General features: G+C 39.3%; 1 protein-coding gene across 8 annotated transcripts in view; it reads left to right on the forward strand.

Annotated features, from left to right (window-relative positions):
• FHIT (fragile histidine triad diadenosine triphosphatase) overlaps positions 1 to 23,999 on the forward strand; it is a 1,742,479-nt gene that overhangs the window by 1,155,247 nt on the left and 563,233 nt on the right. Inside the window, exon 5 of one of the 8 annotated variants that reach the window (XM_072598795.1) lies at positions 1 to 23,999. This exon is cut by the window's left edge and continues 43,723 nt beyond it; it is cut by the window's right edge and continues 5,792 nt beyond it. The exons of the other annotated variants lie outside the window; for them this stretch is intronic. The gene's annotated coding sequence lies outside the window, so the exon portion shown is untranslated. 8 annotated transcript variants of the gene reach the window in all.

A 23,999-nucleotide genomic window follows, 5' to 3' on the forward strand; every position in this document is an offset into this window, starting at 1 on the left:
TTTTTGCCTTTATTTCCCCAGTGCTTAGCATAGTGCCTGGTAGTAGTAAGCTCTTAATAAATGCTTGTTGACTTGATGTGACAAGCACTTAGTAAGTACTTACCATAAATGATACATTAAACTAGATGTTAGGCAAGGTATAAACAGAAGAGTGACATAGTTCTACCTTCAGATTGCAAGGAGGTTGAATAAAACCTATCTATGAATAACTGTAATGAAACGAAATATGATTCTGAAATAAACGAAACATCCAACAATTTGAATGTCCCATTACATCTGGTTCAGTAATGAAAAAACAGCTGAAGGATAAGTGATGTAAATTTCATTATTGTTTTGCAGTTTATCTGTTTAGTCCTGTGCATTTGTAGGGAATAAACATCTGGGGGACAGGTATAATTGTTTTTTAATCTAAGTTCTACCAAAGAGTGTATTAATTTTATGGAATATGTATGCTTCTTTTTCAGTTATTTATTTTACTTAAGCAAGCTTGCATCGTGCTTGGAATGAAGAAACATCTAATAGATGAATTTGTTCCTGATGAGTAATTCTAAAACACAGTTGCCCTGATGAAAGTTAGAGTTGATGATTTGATGTGGATATTTTTTACTTGCTTGAGGAAACAGGGAAAGTAGGAAGAACCAAACACCCTGTATAAATACATAGGTAATTGGAGTAATATGTTGAAAACTCTGCCTGGACACACACATGTGCTCTCTCTTTTTTCTCATGCTCCCTCCATTGTGATGACAACTCAGGTGCAAACATGGTGCAACATGAGTCATCTGTAACAAGAAGACCATGTGGGGAGGGATTGTTAACAGTCAGGATCCCAGAGATCTTGATAGAGGAAGTCAGGTAGCTGTAATCTAGGAAGATGTAATTTAATAGAGATAAACGTGAAATCATACACTAGGGTTCAGACAATCAGCTTTGCAAGGATAGAATGGGGTGACAGAGTTGGATGGCAGGTGTTGTTTTCTGTCAAAAACAAAGTCTCAGACTTTTAATGAACTTTAAGATCGACATGAATCAGGAGTGACCTGTGACAGCCCAAACTGCTGTGACCTTGGGATGCATTGAGATATGACAACCCTACTGTGCTCTGCTCTGGTGAGACCCCACCTGGAGACTGTGTTCAGTTTTGTGGGCCACAGTTGAAGAAGGTCATTGATAAGGGAGAAAATGCCCAGAGCAGGGTAGTGAGTCCTTGAATCCATAACATATGGATTATGATACATAGAAAGGAGTAAAGATGATTGGTCTGCAGGACAGAAGATTCAGAATGGGCATGTGCTTGCTATTTGAAAGGCTGCCATGTGGGAGAACAACTATTCTTAATCTGTTTAGCTACACAGGGAACACCTAGGGTCAGTGAGTGGAAGTTATAAAGACACAAATTAGGCTTGTTATTGGTGGGAGGGAAGGGGACTTCTAGCTAATAATTAGAGCTCTCCTAACAAGGGATGGTCTTCCTCAGGAAGTAGTGGGAGCTTTTCAAACAATGACTCCATGCCCTTTTGTCATGTGTAGGCCAGACTAGATGATCTCTGAGGTACCTTTGCAACATAGAAGAAGCTAGGTGGCACAATGGATAGAGCACCAGACCAGGAGGGAGGAAGACTTGAGTTCAACTGTGACCTCAGGCACTTATTAGCTATGTGACCTTGGGTAAGTCCCTTAACCTCTTGCCTCAGTTTCAGAATATAATAACAATAATAGCACCTTCCTGCTGAGGTTGTTGTGGGAATTATATGAGGCACTAGTTGCAAAGTGCTTTGGAAACTTTAAGTCACTACATAAAGGTTAGCTGTTATTATTATTTTTACATTCTAGAATTTTCTGAACTTGTCATCTCATCCTATCACATAATATACTGATGGAGGCAATTCTGGGATAAGCTTGTCTTTAAAAGAACCTATCCCTGTTCCTAACAAAGGAAGAAGTAATCGGTTTTCTGAAAGAGAAGAACCAGTAGCCTACAGTCTCCACCCCATCCAAAAATAATATTTGTTTTAAATTTATGAAGGGAAGAGAGAAAAGCTGCATTGCTCCACAAATGGGAAATTATAAAATGAAAAGCAAGAGAGAAAGTAAGAAACCTTTTAAATGATCGATAGGGGAAGATGGTTGGTGCATGGAAGGTATCTCATTTTGCCAGGTCCCCAAGCTACAGCCTGGTGTAGTCCTTGGAAAGCTTCCATTTTTACAAGCTCATTAGCTCTAAAGGAGAAATTGGCCATTTGTTGTGTGTTTCTCTAATTAACCTTGCCAGAAATCAGGGATTGAAGATTGTGTCTCTTGTTTAGATATCTCAGAATAGTCACTCAAAGTTTGTTTTAGGGCCTCTGTCTGTGACCCCGGTTAATCAACCTGGCTTGTCTGTTAGGAATATGGAATGCTGATTGACCTGTTATAAGCAGTTGTCAGAAACAAGATGCTCTTTCCACACTTGTGTGTGTGTGTTTGTGTGTGTGCATATGCGTGCACACACTTACAGATGATAGTGATTAATTTGTGGCGCAAAAGGAGCCCTGGTCAGTGTGTGTCTGTCCAAAACTGATTTCACCATGAATAGGAACTTTGTATTAGACAGTGAAAAGGAAGTTGTGCAGCTTACATATAATTCTTAAATAGTCTATATGTTTCCATAGTAGCGTGCTCAGCAAATATGGAATAAGGATTTCCAAGGCTTCTTCTCTCCCTTCTTTGCAATGCATTAACTCTGGAATTTGGGGTCTGGAAGACCTGAGGTTAAATCTTGCCTCAGAGACTTATTAACTGATGGATCCTGGGAAAGTCACTTAACTTCTCCTAGTTTGTGCATCTGTAAAATGGGAATAATAGTAGCGCCATGCCTCATAGGAATGCTGGGAGGATCAGATGAATGAGTTAGCAAATGAAAAGGAGACCCCAAATCACTATAAGAATTCTAGCTATTAGTATTTCTGAGACCAAAAATGTTTGGTCTCCATCTATGATTTAATTGGCATTGGTATGTTATTTCTCTTAATGAAAGATACATTATTACCATTTTTCCCTCTTTGATTTCATCCATGAAGGAATTTTCAGGTATAGAAGCTTCCTCTCCCAATGCAGATCAACCAATCAATTAATAAACATTTATTAAATACCTATTATGTGCAGTCACCATGCAAAGCACTGGGGATACAAAGGAGGCAATAGTCTGTCTCTGTCATTAAGAAACTCACATTAAGAAACTGTGGGGTCAATGACTCATTTAAGATTTACAGTCTTAATGGGTCTTAAAGCATCTAGAAGTTGACTTGGGCAGGGTCACTTAGCTAGCATGTTTCAGAGTAAAAACCTCTCTCTCTCTCTCTCTCTCTCTCTCTCTCTCTCTCTCTCTCTCTCTCTCTCTCTCCCATCATTTTCATTTTCTCTTCCCTTCCTTTTCTCTCTGTTGTACATATATTGAGGTTGTCCAACATTTGGATAACAGTGACTACAAGAAAGTGTTTGCTACAGTGTTAGTTGGTTAATGGATTCCATTTCATGTTTTGTGTTCCAGTCATGGAAAAGTGAATATATAAATGTAACTACTGACCTTTCTGGTTTTCACGGCCCCCAACCATTCTACCCCTGACCCCCTTTGGGAATTATTTCAGGGAATTATCCAGTGATTATCATCTTTTAACTTTTTCTCCTTGGAATTCTTTTTTTATCTTTCATTTTTACATCATCATTAATACATGTCTTCCTTCTTCCCTATCCAGATTTATTCTTTGTAACAAAGAATGAAAAGGAAAGGAAAAAAAATAATTTAAGCTAACCACCATAACACACACACCTGATAGTACAGCATTATTCCGCACCAATAGTCCCCCACCTCTTCTTTGAGACAGAGTTTGGTCATTACAGTAAGAAAGTTAAATGTTAGTTGTCACTTTTCTTGACATTTAAAAAGTTATAGACATTATGTTTTTGTTTTCCTGCTTTTGTTTGTGCTGTTTTCTAGGAATCTGCTTAATTGCTTTTATTTGTATTTGTGTGTTTATCTACACTATTTCATAAGGTTTTGACCTTTTTTTCTCATTTCCTATACTTGTGAAGATGGTCTTATTTTAGCACAAACAATGCAATTGAAAAATTCAATTCCTAATTATGTTTGTCAGGTTCTGTTCTTTTTTTTACAATCACAGCACATGGACTCCAGTCCTCTGACTTCAAATCTAACACTTTTTCCTCCGTACCAAACATTCTCTTCTTCAGAGAGACATTAAGAATACCCAATGGCAAATAATTGGCTTCCTCCAGCATTTACTTCTATTTCTTTAGTACCTGCATTCTACTTGAAGCCTGGGAGCTTTCCATCTCTCTAGATTATATAATGGATGTGAATGGTGAGGGAGAGTGAAGAACACTGATTGAGGTTGCATACATAGATGACCTGAAGGATGCTTCTACCTTTGACAGAAATGGGACACTGGGAGAAGAGGTGGGTTTGAAGGGAAATGAAAATGAGTTCTGTGTGGGACATGGTGAACAATACCTACAAAGCATTCAGTTTGAAATATCTATTTGGCTGTTGGTGATTTGGGACTAGAGCTCAGGAGAGAGATTGTGCCTGGATATAGAGACCTGAGAATCATCTGTGGAGAGATGATAATTACTCTGTGATGCCTGCCGCTTCAAAGGCAACCTTTGAATCTCCATTGTTGGGCCAGGGACAAACAACACCAAAGAAAAGGTGCCATATTGCTAAGCTTCTCCACACCTCCCAGGAGTTCTAGCTTTGGCAGTAATAGCCTTGCCTGAAACCATCTGCCAGTCCGGTGCAGGGATTCTTTGTCACTAGGCCCCACCAGCATATGTGACAAGGCTTTTCCCCTTGTCTCAAAAGCCCCCTTGAACTATAAGCGTTTCCTGAAAATGCTGGAAGCCTTGGCAGAATCTCATCTTGCAAATCACCAAATGTCAAGATGGTGTTTAAGGCTTGATGTCTTTGGGGGCTTTTTCAGTAGTTGCCCAAGAGAGCTTTAAAACAGGATTCACCAAAAGAAAAAGAAAGAAAGAAAGAAAAGAGTAGGTCTGGTGAGACTTATATATTGCTGTGGAGCTCGTATCAGTTGTTAGAGAACCAACCTTTGACCTTCTGTCTTTCATGTAGTCACAGGAGATATACTGTCACCCAACATAAACACAAAAACAAAAAACCCTGATAACATCCGCATGAGATAGAGTAAATTCAGAAATTTTTCCCTTCAGATGCAGCTTTTTCCTCTTCCTCTTAATTGATGGCTAAATCAATAATCACAAGCAACGTTAATTCCTAAGTGTCCTCTACTCTCCATCCGATATTCCCACCCCAGCTCTCTCCACGAGGCAGTAGGAGGGTAGGCACCTGTTCTCCCAAGATTCACAAGGGAGGATGTTCCTTAAGTGTCAGGGAGGTGGACCCAAGAGTGGTCCTTCACCTTGAAGCTGGCAAGCACAGATCATTAGCTCCATGGTTGGTATTGGCAGGGATTCATTGACAAGAGCCCTGCATAATCAGAGTACTTATGGAAACTGTTAATAGACTATGCACTTGAAAATGAAGTGCAAAATCTGCCTGGTATGTTAGATTAATTAAATCAGCCTAACGGCTGGAGAGAGGCTAGAAGATATCTCTCCTGAGGGATGAAGATGCATCAGTCATTAGACCAGTTCATTCCCCAGACCTTTACAACAGGGTTGCCTTCTCTATTTTTTTTAAAGGGGATTTTTGCCAGTCCCTCTCTTTTATACCAACAGCTTTTGTTCTGGTCATTTTGGACACCTGGTCTACTGGAGATACATAATTACATTTGTAAGTTTGGGCCCCAGATGAGGGCTGAGCCACCAGTTTATACCTCTGAGTGACTGGCCATGTATTAACAGATTTCAATTATTTCAAGAGTTGTGAGAGGTATGGGAGATGGTGTGATGAGTTACTCTCAATCCTAACATAGGATGGAAGAGTGGGAAGGAATCTCACTAATGCAGGAGGAGGAGTCTTCAGGACTAAGGAAGATTGCAAGGGTTCAGGAAGACTGAAAGGAATGAGGCTTGTTTTGGAGTGTGGAGTTGAAGACATTACCTAGAACTCTAAGGACAGAGCAGACAAGAGTGCGGCACCAACTTTTCAGTGCTTGGAGGATTCTGGAAGTCTTGCCTAGCATAAATATGCCATGATAATCCATGGATTGTTCTTTCACTTTTTTCCTTTCCTTTTCTTTGTTTTTTTTAAACATCTGTCAGTAATGATGACCAAAGGGGGAAAACAAAACAGCCCTCTAAATAGTGGTGATTGGAGCAGTAAACAGATAAATCACAAATTTCTAGAGCAAATTTCACATTGACTGAATAGATATCAAAATATATTTCAAGAGATGCACCACTAGTCACATCAATAAGTTCATTCAGCTTCATTTTTTTTGAGATTGGTAAAGTTTACACATAGTTGCAGAAGCTCATACTCTCTGTATTCACTATGCCCTTCCTATCCTCCTCATCCTCAGCTACTGAGGTGGGAGGTTGTGATTGCTGACACAGGACCAGCTACAATGGTCAGAAGAAAGGCAAACACACATCTCTGAAAGGGAGATTCAACATATGTTCTATGGAAGCCATGTTGGAACGTTTTCATTATTAGTAGAGCTATGGCATAGTTTAAAATCAGGAAATTTCACTAAATATTTTGATTATCCCTAGATCTACATGAAAGTGCCTTGAAACTGTCTATGCCCACTTTGTAAATGAAGGGCAAAGCACCTTGACTAGTAATATTCTGCCCTTGGGCTCTTCAAAAAGGAGGCAAATCAACCACATATGGGTTCACATTCCTTCTCAATCACTTGCTGGGTGTACCATAAGGCCAAACTTTGTTTACCTGAAATCCTTATAAAGTAATAGTTTCTAAAGTATGATTTGATTTTTTTGGCAGACCTATGATTTCATAGGTATAGGGAGTTCATGGTGAAAAATCCCCCCTCTACATGGTTGCCTCCTGCTTCACCACTTAGGAGTCTTGTCAAATTATCTGGACATTAAGAAACTTGGGTAGGATCACACGGCTAGTATGCTAATATATATGTCCAAAGCAAGATTTGAACCAAAGTCCATCTGACTTCATCAATTAGTTCTTTAACCAGTAAGGCCTCTCTTGGTTTTCCTCTTCCCTGGCTGAAAAGTGTTTCTTAGTCTCCTTTGCTGGATCTTCATCTAACTATGAGTGTCCTTCAAGTCTTCATCCCAAGCACACTTCTCTTTCTATATTTTTTTTCTCTTGTTGATCCCAAGAGCTCCCATGTATTTAGGCACTGTAAAAATGGCTTCACCCATCGTCCATTCTTACAGCACCAAGAGACTATTAAAGCATTTTAAATTGAATATTTTGTAGGTAGCTCAAACTCAACATGTCCAAAGCAGAATAGAACTCATCATCTTTCCCCTCTCCTTCCCCAAACCCTTGAGTCTTATGGAATTCTCTATTTCCTATGAGGCCCATGATTCTTCTAGTCATTCAGGTTCAAATATCTTTTAGACATGTCACTTCTCCACTCACATAGTCACCACCCTAGTTCAGTGCCACATCACTTCTAACATGGACTATTAAAATAGCCTCTTAATTGTTCTCCTCACTTCAAGCCTCTACACAATCCAAGCTGTCCATCACTCAATAGCCAAAGTGATTTTCGTAGTCTAGAAGTCTGATCATGTCAACCCTATCCTTACTCATTGAACCAAAGTGGCTCCCTATTACCTCTAGGATCAAATATAAACACCTCTCTCTGGCAATCTGAGTTCTTAATCTTGCTCCTCTCTACTCTTCCAGTCTTCTCAAAAATGGCTTTCTTCCATATGCTCTATAGCTACACAGTACAGTTGTAGCTTGCCACTTTCTGTTCTCCAACCATAATACTCCATGTTTCATCCCCATTCGTTTGCATACACCATTTCTCCTTACCTGGAATATTTTCCTTCCTCCTCTGTGGCTGTCAAAATCCTTGGCTTCCTTCAAGATTCAAACCAAATACTCCCTTCTGGAAGAGGATTCTCCTCTTTCCCTTCCAACTCATTTTCTCCCCTCTAAGGTTACCTTGAACCTCTTTTGGATATGTCTTCTGTAAGTGCTGGTACAAATAGGGACTCAAATGCTTCTTTCCTTCCTTTATGGATACCAATGCCCTGCTCAGTCAACCCTACAACTTATTCTGAAGTCTTGCTGCAATACTGGCTGACTTCTTTTTCTGGTCAGATATGTCTTTGTGGATATCTTATGCACCCCCTTCTTGCACATGTCATCTTCACTAATGTGCTGCCTTCCCTAAATCTGTGCTGTGGCCCCCTCCTTTGGATCTCTTGTTCAATCTCTGAGTCTTTATTGTTGCATAATTTGTATAAGACATCACCAAGAGAATACTGCTATTCTCGTGGACTTCTGTGCCAGAGAACATCTTGAAATGATTGAAAGCTCTGTGCAGTTCCTCACGTGGGGAAATAATTAGCCTGTTCCCTAACCATTCAGTTCTGGACTCAGCTCATTGTCCATCTGCAAGGCCTTTTCAGGATGTATATACTGATGGATGATGAGTATTCACGAAGACACACACATACACTGACACAATCCATATTTAACAGAGAAAATCTCAAAAATCTGCAATTTCACTGTTTAATTCAGTGCTTAGTATAGACATCATAACATTGGGAAAATAAGATCCTAAATTAAATAGAAAATACCCCTTTATGTTGACAGCAGAGAGAAGCCAGAACTTCTGTCTTTCAAAGTGGATTTCTTTGGAGAGAAAAGATGGAGGAAAGGCGTTGTTCCCTTCTCTTAATTTGCACTGAGATAGGGATCGTTAATCTGCTGTTTGAAGTTGTTAGTGTTCATTTTGCAGATCTGACCAACTACCAACCCTGGCCATAAACATTAGAATCCATCAGGTTATTTCCAAGAGTGCCCACATGCACCAAAGTGGAAATAAAAAAGCCTTCTGACAACTGGCTAAGGGGATGCACTTTGATGCTGATGCCTTCTCTGGTTTCCTCTGCATGTCCTGCTGACCAGCAGTAAATCCAGGGTTTCCATTTTTAAACCCCGAGGCAAATTCTCCTGGCATTTTGAGGGGCATTTGAGTTGAATGCAATAGAAACCAAAGAACTTAAAAGCTCAGCCAAGCATAGTTAGAGACAGATCACATCTCCTAAAGATGGAATTCTAACATTTTCTCTCTCTCCCTCTCTCTGTCTCTCTCTCTTGCTCTCTCTCTCTCTGTCTCTCTCTCTCTCTCTCTCTCTCTCTCTCTCTCTCTCTCTCTGTCTCTCTCTCTCTGTCTCTCTCTCTCTCTCTCTCTCTCTCTCTCTCTCTCTCTCTCTCTCTCTCTCTCTCTCTCTGTGTAGGGGACAATCTGGTGAAGCCTATGGGCTCCTTCTCAGAAGAAGGTCTTTCAGTGCATAAAATAAAAGAGGAAATCACAAAAGAGACTAATTATATTGAAATGTGGTTATCCATCTGTCCATATTTATCCATCTGTCTATTGTTAAAAAAAAAAATCCTGAACCCCAGGTTAAAAGCCCTTTCTTTAGAGACTGCCATTAACTTTGCAATCAGGGCAGAATCGAGTAGGGCAGAGTATATGGACTCTTTGCTTTCTTTCTTTTTCAGGAGATAAGCCCCTTTCCCCCCATTTGGGTCTAATCTTAGAGCTAGAAAAAGACTGCTAGGCACTAGCTTGCTACTTGACAATCCACTTGGCAATCCTTTCAGCCAAAGAAGCAGTATAAATGAATCAAGGGGTATTTATTAAGCACCTGCTATGTGCTAGGCACTGTACATGGTGCTTGGGGATACCAAAACAGTAAATATAGGAATCCTGCTCATGGAGAGCTTACATTCTAGTGGATGAGACAACAAAGACAGTTAATGTATGTATGTGGAATGTATGTACATTTATGTGTGTGTGTACATAAACATTTATTAAGTACTTACTATGTGCAAAACACTGTTCTAAATACTGAAAATAGAAATAGAAAACAGAGAAAACAGAAACAGCCCCTGTTCTCAAGAAGCTTACATTGTAGAGACATTACATATGAAAAGTTCCAACAGCAAGGCAAATAGAAAAATCCCCTGGTCATTAGGAGAGAGTAGGAAAGCAGAGGGTAATCCTTCTTCTTAAAAGTCATTTCCACTGATCAAAGTCCCATCAGGTTCCTCTGTGGAACCTTTTAATGGTGCCAAGGATGTTAGTGACAATGATGGTCCTTTCTGGGCCTTGATTTTTTTTCTCTGATCCCAAACATGGAGACAATGGTGTCTTTTCCTCTTACCCTCACATAATTGTGGCAGGATCCTTTTATTTCAGTTCAACAAATATTTCCAAAGTTGCTTAAATAGTTGCCAGTGTTTTCTAAACTCTGAAATGACTTCACAAAATACTCAACAGTGTGGTTGTTTTTAATAATTGATGGCCCAGCCCCTTGAACTAAGTCATTCGTTATATTATTATTTTTCTCGAATCTTTATCTTTAAATTCTGAAGGATAATGATTTCAAACAAAACCCCCACATACTGGAAAAACAAAATTATCTCCCACTTTTTAGAGATGACAACAAAATTCCCCTTGACTTCTATCCTTGATATATCTTTAGGCCTTTGTCTTTAAAAACAAAAATGAAACTTTCATTTTCTTTCCTTTTTCAATTAAACATTTACTTTCTCTGTCCCCAATTTCAAAGAAAAAGAAAACACACATCAAATGGGCATCGGAAGGCAGAACAAATTTCCACATTGTCCATGTCCACAAATACGTCTCTCTTTCTGTACCTTGAGTCTGTTACCTGTCACTTCTTTGTCAGGAGGTGGGTACCATTTTTTATCATCGTTCCCCCAACCCATGGCTGGTCATTTCACTGATCAGAGTTTGCACATCTGTCAAAGCTATTCATCTTTATTGTATCATTATTTTATAAACTGCTCTCAGACACCCGTCTCTTTTTGTGGTAATTTCTTGGCCGGCGCTCATACTGAACTGCTGTGGCAAAGTGGAGATTTCTAGGCTGGGGGTCCTAAATGTGGCTCTTTTTAATTATTTTGACATTCACTTTTTTTTCAGATAGGAGGAAGTAACCTGCTTAGGTGCCTTTAATGGCCAATTAGCACATTTCTGCCACCAGCTAATGCTGCCCCACAAGCAGAAATTCAGTTATCTAATTAGACTTAATTACCTACTTTGTTTCTGTTTGCCAGATGATCTCTGGATATCTCCCTCTACTTCCCCAGTCACTTGGCTCTGTGTCACCAGTGAGAGACCAAGCTTAGTTTAATCATGTTCTTTCTATTCATGGTCATAGATTTAGAGCTGGAGGAAATCTTAGAGGTCATATCATGCAACTTTATCCTTTAAAAAGGAGGAAACTGAGGCTGAGAGGGAAAATGCTATCCTGATCTCAGATAGATACGTAGATACATAGATAGGTACATGGATAGATGCATAGATATGTAGACAGATAGATACAAAATATTGGGGAAAGAGTGGTTTTGTCCAGTCTGAGGTGGTGTGGCTTAGTATATAGGACACTGGACTTGGAACAAGGAAGTTTTGGGTTCAGATCCCACTTCAGACAATTACAAGCAAGTCAATTAACTTTTCTGTGCCTCAATTTCCTTACCTGTAAATATAGAAGGTTGGACTCTAAGGTCTCTTTTGTACTAAATCCATTATCCTGTGGTCCCTAAGAGGAGACAAAGGTGAAATTCCTGTCCTACTCTGTGCTAGGGACAGCCCTACTGTGAGAAGTTAGATGAGGGTATTTGTAAGGTCTCTGGCAGCTCTAATTTTCTGTCTTTGTGATTCCCACATATATACATAGCTTAATTAAACTCAGTCAGAAAGGAAACAAAGGGGGCAGAGGGGAGGAATGACTTTTGTCCAAAGAATTTCTCTGTAGAAATAGTCTCAACTGGTCCATGCAATAACCCTGTGAAGAAGGTGCTATTTTGTCCCCATTTTGCGGATGAGGAAACTGAAGCAGTCACATCTATTAAATGTCTTGAGGTAGATTCTGAACCAATTTGATCCTTACAACAACCATGTGAAGCAGGTGGCAATATCATCCCTCATTTTACGGATATGGAAACTGAAACTGACAGAGATTAAGTGACAGAGCTTGTGTCTGAGGTAGGTTTTGAATTTAGATCTTTTTGACTAGCATTCTCTCTGGTACACTCCTGGTTTATCTTAATGACGATGATGATATACAAATGGAAGTGTTAGAAAATACTGGGCATCATGTTAACATAATGTATTTGACTGAGCTAACCATTAGAACCGGGCACAGATAATTTCTTTTAATCTACTATTGGTCTTTTAGATCACAACACTGGGAGGGGGCCCCTAGGTCTTCAACAGCCAGCCTTTCAGGCAGGGAGTCAACAACACTGAACACACCTGTAGCCCAAATAATTAACTTGACAGTTTTATAGGAACATTCTCCCTCCCTCTCCCTCTTTTTTTTTTTTTGACCAATTACTTTCAATAATGATGGCAAGTAGGTTTCTACCCCTGACTGCGCTAGAGATTATAATGTCAAAAGGCCTTTTGTAATGTCTTCTGTGTCTTAATAAACCTGTCAGCTGAGGTTACATTGCTTTCTAATTTCCACCATGGAGCACGCCACAGCACAGCTGGATAGAGAAGGCAGGGCTTGTGCACACAGACAGGTTGCACTGTGTCTTCTCCCAGCTGCTGGGGAAGGCCACACTCCAGCAATGCTCTTGGAACAAGGAATCGTTGGAGGAGATACTGTGTCTTCTTTTAATTAAGGCCCTGCTGATATTTCCATCGGTGCTCTTTCAGGGATACTTTCTATTTTGTGTTACTGGTAGGAAACTTCTGATTACCACTTAATCCCTCCCTTGGCTAGAAGTACTGTAACTATCCTGGATTTGGGGGGTTTTTTAGCGTTAGCAAGGGAGGGCTCTGTTGACCCTGGAGATAGTAAATTCTGTATCTTAAAGCTAATCATATTTAGGAAATAGCACCTGCATTAGAGAAAGGGAATTTACCAACATCCCTCCAGGTATTGGCCTTATTTTCTTGCACTCTAGAGCACCTAACCAAGAGCCATGGGTAGAAATTGCAAAGAAATAAATTTAGAAAAGATACCAGAAAAAAACCCTACAAACACTTTTGAACAATTAAAATTGTCCAGAAATAGAATGGGCTGCCTTCAAGGGTTATGGATCCTCTTTCTTGGAAGACAGAGTCTTTATATCCACTTATCGGATATATCATAGTAGGGATTCCTTCCATGTGTGGGTTGATGCATGGATGGGAAGGCCGCAGAGGTCCCTTATAGGACTAATGTTCTATAATTCAGTGATATTTCTTCCATCTGGGGAGACTACAGCATGGTGAGTACATTGTAATGAGGAGTCTTTTCTTGTATGAGTCCAATGGGATGGCCACAGAGGTCCTTATCAACTCTAAGAATCTTCTGTATCATTTTCTAGGTCATTCATATGTAGCATATGCTTTGTTAAATATGTCCTGTGTGCTGTGGCCCTGTGGTGTCAGATTTAAATAGAAACATCTCCATGGGTAACATTGAGTTAGAAAACCACAAATTAATATCATCTATGTTGCATTGTGCTATTATTTGTGTTGTTAAATATTTGCCTCTTATACTCTGTTTTTGTTGGTGCTTGCAGCCATATGCTATGAGTTGGACAACTTTTCTATAAACCATACATCAGGAATAATCATTCACCAAGTATTTGTTAAGCTCCTACTATGTATGGGGCACTATACTAGGCTCTGGCAATACAAAGTACAAGAAACCAAAACAACCCTCCTTGTAAGGGTCAGGCGTTGTAACGGGAGATGAGCACATGTATAAAACTATATACAGGATACATTTAAAGAGACAAATAAGAATAAATAAGTCCTCTTGTCCTGGAATCCAAGACATTGGAGAGTTTGTCTATATTGTCAGTCTTGAGATGGTCACTATTTTGGTTCCCATGACTGGTATGGCCCAAGTCATTCCTGAACTGAAGTAGTCAGTGTGGCACAGTGCTAACAGCAACAAATTTGGAGTCAGATTTGCTGCCTCTGTGGGCCGCTCTATGCCTCAGTTTCCTCTTAAGCTCTAGGTTTGTGATCACATGTTCTTATGATTCCAGAATGATTGCTTGTCTTTACTCATAGGTTTTTAGAGAACATGGATGTTGTCACAAACTAAGTCCCTGGGAAAAGCTAGGCATTATCAGTTCCACAGATAAGCAGGTCTTCAGGCTAAGCAATGAGATATTACTGTAAAAAAAAAACAAAGAAAAAATAAAAAATAACTAAAGAATTGTACAGAAAAAAATAAACTGGGTTTTTTTCAAATATTTTATTTCCTCTTCTGTTAATCTGGACAATTTATGTTTTTTAAATTTCCATCTGTTTCACTTAGATTGACAGATTTATTGGCATTCAGTTGGGCAAAGTAGCTCCTAATTTTTGCTTCAATTTCCTTTTCGTTGGTGGTAAATTCCCCTCTTTCATTTAGATACTGGTAATTTGGTTTTCTTCCTTCTTTTTTGAAAATCAATTTAACCAAAAGTTTATCTATTTTATTTTTTTCAAAAAAAATATTTCTTAGTTTTATTAGTTCAATAGTTTTCTTGCTTTCAGTTTTATTAATGTCTCCCTTGATTTTCATAATTTCTAATTTGGTATTTAAGTGGGGATTTTTAATCTGTTCTTTTTCTAGCTTTTTAAAATCACATGCCCAATTCATTGATCTGCTGTTTCTCTATTTTATTCATGTAAGCATTTAGAGATTTGAAATTTCCTCATAGTACTGCTTTGGCTGCATCCCATCATCATTGTCATTTTCTTTGATTAAATTATTGATTGTTTTTATGGTTTGCCATTTAACCCACTCATTCCTTAAGCTTAAATTATCTCATTTCCAATTAATTTTTAATCTCTCTTTCCATGACCCATGTAATTTATAATGCATCATTATTTGAAAATGATACACTTGATCTTTCTGCATTTGATGATAAGATTTTTATGCCCTAATGTATGGTCAGTTTTTGTGTAGGTGCCCACTGAGGAAAAAAAAGGTTTATTCCTTTCTATCTTCATTGAATTTTCTCCAGGGGGCTATCATGTCTAACTTTTCTAAAATTATATTCATGTCCTTTACTTCTTTCTTGTTTGTTTTCTAGTTAGATTTGTCTGGTCCTGAGAGGTATAGTTTGAGGTCCCCACTAATATAGTTTTGTTTTCTGTTTCTTCCTGTAACTCGTTTAACTCCTTTAAGAATTTGGATGCTGTACCATTTGGTACATATACATTTAGTATTGACATTACTTCATTGTCTATGGTACCTTTTAGTAAGATGCAGTTTCCTTCCTCATCTCTTTTAATTAGATCTATTTTTGCTTTTGCGTTGTCTGAAATCATGATTACTATCTCTGTTTTTTTTTTTTTACTTCAGCTGAAGCATAATAGATTTTGCTCTAGCCTTTGACATTTACTCTGTGTGTGTGTCAGTAGGCTTCAAATGTCTTTCCTGTAAACAACATATTGTAGAATTCTGATTTTTTAAAAAAAATTCACCCTGTTATTCACCTTCAGTTTATAGGAAAGTTTATCCTATTCTCATTCACAGTTATAATAACTGACTGTATATTTCCCTCCATCCTATCCCCCCCATTTATACTTTTCTCTCTCTTTTTACCTTGTCCCTCCTCACCAGTGTTTTGCTTCTGACCACTACCTCCCCCAGTTTGCCTTCCCTTCTACAAGCTTTTCTTTTTCTTTTCCTTTTGCTTTCCCCTATCCCCCTCCTACTTCTGCCATCCCCATCTGCTCTCACTTCTATCAGCCCTGCATCCTTTTCAAATAATGATGCATTATAAATTACATGTAATAACGTGTAATAAATTACATTCCAGTCCTGGAATGAGGAAGACATGAGTTCCAATTCAGCATCAGGTACTTATTAGCTTTGTGATCCTGGGCAAGTCACTTCACCCTGTTGGCCTCAGTTTCCTCATCTGTAAAATGAGCTGGAGAAGGAAATGGCAAAGCACTCCAGCATCTTTGCCAAGAAAACCCCAAATCAGGTCACAAAGGGTCAGATATGACTGAAATGACTTAACAACAAAAGTTTGAGACGTTCTTTATAAAAATTAGCTCACTTTATTTTATTTCATTCCCTTATTGTCCATTTCATTTTATTTCATATTACTTGCAAGCCTCTCCGCTGTCCAGTTATTATCCTTCCATGTCTCGCTGTCATTAGCCCAGCTTCTTTCCTCATGAGACATGATGTTTATGTTTTTGAGCCACTTGGGTCCATCATGCTTGATAATACACTACTCATCTAAGAATGTAGTTTCTGTTATCTTGGGCAACTGTCTGGGTTAGGGAAGAGGTACCCCAAGCATATCAGAGAGCCTGGGCAAAAGCATGGCAGTGAGAGATGGAGTTTGAAAGCCACACAATAACAAGAGGGCCAACTGCCTGGAGTAGTGAGCGATGGGAATTTATGTCAAATACATGTGGAAACAGAGGTTAGAGCAGAGCATGAAGGACTCCCAAGCATTTCCATTATATTTTCCCAAACAACTTCCCTTGGTGACACATTCTGAGCTCATTACTTCATTATAAAGTTCTTCCCAACATCTAACCTCATTCCCTCCTGATGAGTGATCCATGGTGCTCTCTTACGTCCCTCCGAGGAAGTATCACCTGTATCAATAGTGAAAGGAAAATTGCAGCTCTTTCTTCCCACCCCTCTTCTAAGCAAGTGGCTTGATGGTGTAGCCAAAGCTGCCGGAGCTGACAGAGCATTGCAATGAAACACTGATTTTTCCCGAGTGCCCTCTCTTTGTCTACAGCCATATGTTGAGCCTGACTTCAAGACTTTTCTCTCTTTTATTTAGTAGATACAGGCATACACAGCTGTTTGCTTCTGTCTCTCCTCTTGTTGGGGGTGGGGGAGAGTGACATTTTCCCTTCAAACGACTGTCTCTACTGAGTTACTTACCTTGAAACACTTTGCCCATGTGGTATACCTTATGTTCGTGGCAGGTGGGTGTAAGCATCTCCCTCAAGCTAACGCTTTCACTTGCCCCCTTTATTCTACTCCCAGAAAAAGCCTCATCTTTGGAATTGTCTTCTTTTTTAAATCTAGTTCCTATTTGCAGAGATCTGGGCATCTCCTTACTTGATTCTGTCTACTCCGCTTGGTATTGGTGACTTCTTGTTAACAGTGTGGATGAAACCCCAGAGATGAGCAGGCTTGAATGTAGTTTCTTCTATCTCCTGTTAATGGTTCTAGAAATGAAACACGTGCCCCAGCCCCACGGTGACCATGCTGGTCACCATTGTCTCCTCTTATAAGTCTACTGATTGATATGGCCAGGGGCTTTGCCTGATCAAATCTGGGGATTTTTCAGCCATAAGATAACACTGTTGTAAGTGCTGCCAATCTGTTGCCTTTTAATGGTTGATGATTATAAACGATGAGACACAAACATAGAGTAATGGGGTCCAAGCCCTCAGCCGCTGTTCATTTGCAGTCATTGTTCCAGGCGTTCTGTGGTAGCGTCAAGCTCAAGGGCAAAGGCCAAACAAATAAGACCCTCTTGGCCAATTTGAAGTGGCCAGAAACACATGGCGTGCCATGCCTTATTGCCAACAGGAGTATGTTAGAAGAACAAGGCACAGAACACGGTGGAGGAGAGAATTCTCTTTCTGTTTGGTAAATACATACACACACACACACACACACACACAGAGACACACACACTTATTGAAATTCTGTGTTCCTGAAGCAGTCAAAATTGAATTCATATTTAGTTTACTTATTTCTGTCTCCCCCTCCACTGCCAGACTTCAATTCTGTCTTTTTACAAGTAACAATGAACTATTGGTTTGGAATTGATTCCAGTGTCATATGTTGTCATTTGATAAAGAACAGTTTTGCTAAGCTATTTGACATTCGAACAGCTGGCCGTGTCACTTTTGTTAATGTCTTTAACCACATTTTTAACGAAACAGCAGATGCTCATCACAAAAGCCTGTTTTGTTTTCAAGCCAAATGGTGGGAGGGGGAAGCGAGGTTTGAAATCAGTGAAGTTAGGGCTCTAGTTAGGGCTTGAATGGCCTTGGTGGAGCCGAGAGTCTGAAAACGACTTGAATCTTTCAGGAGTGCTCTATGTGTTTAGGCAATGAAATGATAACCTGGAAAGACAAGGTTCCATTTTGGAAAAAAGAACCCTTTCCCTGGGGTCGGAGTGGGGATGGTGGGGGACTGGATGGGGAGGAAAGAGAGTGCTGGCAGTCGTCCTGTTGGAGCAGCAAGTGAACAGCCTCCGCTGATGGGAAAACAATTCGCTGTCACTCCTGATCGTGGCAGGGAGTTGTGGGGATGCTTTCTTCTTTGATGAGAGAAAAACAACAAAGCTTTTTAAAAGCTGAGGCTTTCTTTCAAAAGTAAGCATGGGAGTGGGCTTGTTTTCTCTTACATCTGATAAACCTGTTGCGCATCTTGTAAAAAACACTCAGAAAGGTTTCTACCTCTAATATTACTGGGATGAGGGGAGAAGCTTTGATTTTCTGGGGAATGAGAATGTGGAATATGGGAATGTGACAACTTTGTCAACAAACGAAGCTCTTTGACTTGCTAGATCAACTAATCAATGAATCCATCGTAGAAAATCATCAACTTGTGAGCAGCATTGTTTCCCTCTTTGTGCTTTTATCTCCGGTGCCTAGCAGAGTGCCTGCCCCATGATGTCTGCTTAATAAAAAAATTGTCTAATGATTGAATAATGAATTTAGGGTCATCCAACCAAATTGTCTAATGATTGAATAATGAATTTAGAGTCATCCAAGTCCAGTGGCAGGACAAAAGTCAAGATGAATGACCCAGGAACAAAGAGTGCAACTCTGCCTCACTTCAATGCAATTCATGTGCAAATCAAGACATCCCCTGGGATGGTATTGGACAGGAAGAACAAACAACAATTAATTGGAATTAATCATGAAAGAAAGGGAGAATGGTAATTTTAGAGTTGGAAAGGACCTTATAGGGTATCTAGTCCAGATGAAATGACAGAGGCCCATAGAAGTTAACTGACTTGTCTTTGGTTACATATGGAGTAGGTGGTAAAACTAGGATTTGAATCAGAGTTTTTTGACTCAAAATCTAACACTTTTTCACTGTCTCCATGTTACAAGGAGATTAAATAATTTTCCCAAGGTCACACAGCAAATAATTATCAGAGGTTGAATTTGAACCCCATACTTCATGCCTGTAATTCCAACACACTATTCACTACACCATGTTCCTTTATAGTACCAGCAATAGGAAAATGGACCAGATTGGTTATGAATAGCTAAAGGAATTTCAGCAATTGTTTAATCAAATACTAAACCAGTTCCATGATGGAGGACTCTAAAATTGAGAATAAAGTTGAGCTCAAGTCAAGCTCCTTAAAGGGAATGCTCTTTTGGGAAGGAAAATATTTCTTTATGTCTTTCCCTCCCTCTTAAACCCATCAATCATGTCATTGGAAAGATTGGACCAGTAACAGAAGAGCATCTGGCTAGCATCACATAAACTAGACCAGCAGTAGACAATGCTTATAGCCAGGAGCAAAATGACACGTATACTCCTTCCCCACTAGAAAATTGGACTGTGTCCCTGCAACTCTTCTTGGAATTCAATAGACCACTGGCTGTATCCTACCTGGATCAAGTCTTTCAGGACAGCACTTTTCTTTATCATGCCATTTCTTACAAGCCCCTCCTCTCCTTTCCAGCTATCTGTTGTATGTTGTGAATCCCCATTAATATGTAAACTTTCCAAGCTCAGGGTTTAGCTTCCTTGTACCCATGGCATGCATAGTGCCTGGCCCATAGGAATCAATCTGTGGTCTTTCTTTGTCTCTTTGCTTTATCTATCCTCTCCATCTAGAATGTAAAGTTCCTGAGAGCAGAGATTACTTCACTTTTTGTTTTTATATCCCTTGTGCCTGGCAGTACCTGGCACACAGTAGATGCTTAATAAATGCTTGCTTGCTTGATCCACTCATGCATGTGTATGAGTAGCTTTCAGGCTACAAGTCTTCGGAAGTGCACGCGACTGAATTCCACTGTACCTTTGCTGTCAAGGCGACAAATTTATATTCCATGCTTTATCAACATCTCATGTGATGCTAAAAGGGACTAATGTAGAATTCTGTTCTCACCAGCCCCCACCCCCCAAGAGAATCTCTAATGTTAGAATGTTATAATAAGACTTCCTGGGCAAAGAAAAAAACAACATGTACCTGCCTTTTAAAGCAATTTCTCAGTTTTTAATACATATATGATGTATCTATTCCATATCACATTGTTTTCTATTTTAGATTCGAGAACTGTTCCAATCTAGTAGTTGTTACTAGGCAACAATTAAAATGAATTCTCTAAAGATTTTTAAAGCTGCTGTTTACTTCATAGAAAAAAAATGTAGCTTCTGCATACTTTATAATTCTTGGCATTAAGTAATATGAGAGAAAGAAAGGGGGGAAGGGACAAATAGAAGAGCTGGGTGGGTGGAGGAAGGGAGGGGAAAAGAAAGGGAGAGGAGGAGAGGGGAAAGGAAGGCAATTCACCTAGGGGAAACTGAGGGTTTGCAACTAGACAAATGTAGCCCATATGGCTACTGTGGTCCTGTCAAGCTTGGAAGATGTAGCTTTCTCTGCTAGAACCAAGGGATCAGTATACATATATTTTAAACCCTTTCTACAGGCAGCTCTAAGACCAAGTTGCTGTACAGTCACTGATCTGCATTGATAGAGGGAATTTCTTATTGGGAGTATACTTGTTGAGTCATTTTTCAGTCATGTCGGACTCTGTGACCCCATTTGGGGTTCTCTTTGCAGAGATACTGAAATGGTTTGCCATTTCCTTCTCCAGCTCATTTTACAGATGAGAAAACTGAGGCAAGAGGATTCAGTGACTTGCCCAGGGTCATCCAGTTAGTAAGTGTCTAAGGGCATTTTTGACTCCAGCTCCAATACTCTATCCACTGTATCACCTGTCTAATTGCTAAAAATTGTTGTTCAGTCATGTCCCACTCTTGATGACCCCACTTTGGGTCTTCTTGGCAAACATAAGGTTTGCCATTTCTTCTTCCATTCATTTTTCAGAGGGAAACTGAGGCAAACAGAAGGGAGTATCCTACAGGGATAAAATCTCAGGTTAAAACTGGAAAAAAAAAATGATGTGGCAGCTTTAATGTAGTGGGCTAAAACCCACAGATCATTTTTCACAACTACTGTCTATTTTCACAGTATACATTGCCTACTTATCATCTCAAAATATCCTTTGCAAAACCATTACATTAATAGATGGGCTTTTTGAACCTACATGTAGGACTTTACATTTCTTTCTCCCTTCCTCCTTTCCTGCCAGTTCTGGAATCATAATCCAATCATTTTTGTCTTTATTCTGGAAAAGGTGTGTTATTCTTTTCCTCCACTGGCTCCACTCACTCACTATCCCTGCAAGTTTAGAAACAAAGATATCCCTTCGTAGCCTTCACTGTCTTTGGTTTGTTGTCTCCTATTAGACTATAAGCTTGCTCAGGGTGGAACTCTCTGCCCTTTCATTTCTGTATTCCTGGGGCTTAGCACAATGCTTTGGCACCTAGCACTTCTTACATGATTTTTCACTTATCAGTTAAACAATCTCCATGGTCCATGCATGAAATTCCAGTGGAAATGAGAAAGCATAAATGGTAGATCCATTTACCATTCCATGAGAAGGAATCCAAGAAACAGGGGGCTTGCAGCTAGAGTAGAAATTGAAGCCTGAATTAGATTTTTAATGATTTACCCATTTGTCACAAAGTCTTTGCCAGGGGGGTGAATGTCAGACTATAACTTTCCACCTTGTTGAAGGGGACCTAGCATGACTTCACTTCTGGGGGCTTTACAGATACTGGATCATTCAAATGCATTACTTTTGTCACTTTATTTTTATCATTCCAAAGGTGAATCATCGAAATACCACATCGGGTTCCAGAAAAGAAACACATGCCTTATACAGTGCTTAAGTAAACTGTCACAGAGACTAGTAGCTCAGTATGATAAATTATTCTTCTTAATCATCCCTCTATTATCATATGAAATAGTCATGTCATTGGACCCATTTCACTAATGAAGGTTTAGTACCCCTAAGAGAATATTTGCATTAATGAGGCATTGCAAGTTATTAATGGGAATCTAATAACAGCTTGTAATATTATAAGTTTGTATTAATTGGAAACAAAATTTGAATTTATTGGCAGTATACCACTTGTCACGTTAAAGAAAAATGATTCTGGGATGATATATAAAGAACTTATCTTTGCCCCTATTACAGTCTCTGACTTGTCATATATATTGATTTAATTTTAAATTAGAATTAATTTTTAAAACTGATTTTAGAGTAAAATGGTTCTGTGTACACTTTGGCTCTTGTACTCTTGGCAGGAACTCAGAGTTAGGACTGAGTGGAAAGAGGCCATTAGGATTTGTGTCTCTGAAATACAAAGGAATCCAACCCTGCCCTGATGGAGATTTTGAAGAGGATGAGTTCATTCTAGAAGAGCCTTTAATTTCCCTGCACATGGATCCCTTTGGCCATATGAAGCTTACTTGCCCCTAATTCGAATGTTTTTAACTAAGACAGTTCTCATTTTACATAATAGAATTGTTTTGCGAACCTCTATGTAAAGTGATTTTTACATAATGCAAAAGTGCCCCTACCCACCCATTTCACTTAGCCTATATAACAAAGGTATACACAAAAGAATACCTTCATGCATGCCATAAAACATACTAAAATGCAGACATAATAAATACTGTACTATGATAATAACAGAATTATGAAATGAAAGATATATGTAGATATACATATCTACATATATACACACATATACATATATAGGGACTATATTTCAATCCAATTGGTTTCCTTTGCAACTCTATATATTTTGCATTATATGTGTACATATTTGCATATATTTATTAACTATGGTTCAATATAGTTGGTTTCTTTTGCAGTTCAATATATAGACAATTCTTGCTTTACATCAATTCACATTATACAAATTTGACTTTACATAAAGGTTTCTAAGAGATAATATTGCTTGCTATCACCAGATATATAAGGAAAAAAAGAAAGTCATTTTCCAAACATCACTCCATAACTTCATAAAAAAATGTTGCAGAGACAATCCCCAGTGATAAAGGCTGGGTGCAGTGGGTGGGGAAGGGACAACATAGTATACATGTGTGTTAATTTTACTCTGCAGTTCTGTGCATATTTTATCATTAACTTTACCTTTCCTTTCATATTCTTTGTAGAGCATGTATACAAGGGAGGGCTTGGACTTGTCATATGGAGGAGGAATTGTTCAGTGTGGACCTAAAGAGAAGAACCTGGGACAGTGGCTTGTGGGGAGCAGGGTAGAAGGTGGTTTGCAAAGAGGCCAATTAGGCTTGATGTCAAGAAACACTTTCAAGCAATTAGAGCTATCTCAAAGTGGGATGGCTTGCTTCAAGAGAGTTCTGCCTCCATGGAGGTCTTCTTAAAAGTTATATATAAATGTGAATTATTATGGAGAAATGGAGAGACAGAAACAAAGAGATAGACAGAGAGAATGACAGGGGAGAAGAGAGAGGAGAGGGGGTAACAAGGTGAAGGAGGAAGGAGGGGGAGAGAAAGAAAGGGAAGCAGTGGACCAATGAGGCAATCCATCTGGGGCAACAGATGAACTCTTAACTACATTTTGGGGGCTTGCCCTCAATTTCCTAATATGGCATAAAATGAACTCACCTTTACTTAAAGCACCTTTACTCCATCTCTTGACTCTGACTTTTTCTCTGGCTATCCCCCATGCCTGGAATGCTCTCCCTCCTCATCTCCACCTACTGACCTTTCTGGCTTCCTTGAAGTCTCAAATAAAATCTC

The sequence above is a fragment of the Notamacropus eugenii genome, chromosome 3 (assembly GCF_028372415.1).
Source record: "Notamacropus eugenii isolate mMacEug1 chromosome 3, mMacEug1.pri_v2, whole genome shotgun sequence".
Lineage (NCBI taxonomy): Eukaryota > Metazoa > Chordata > Mammalia > Diprotodontia > Macropodidae > Notamacropus > Notamacropus eugenii.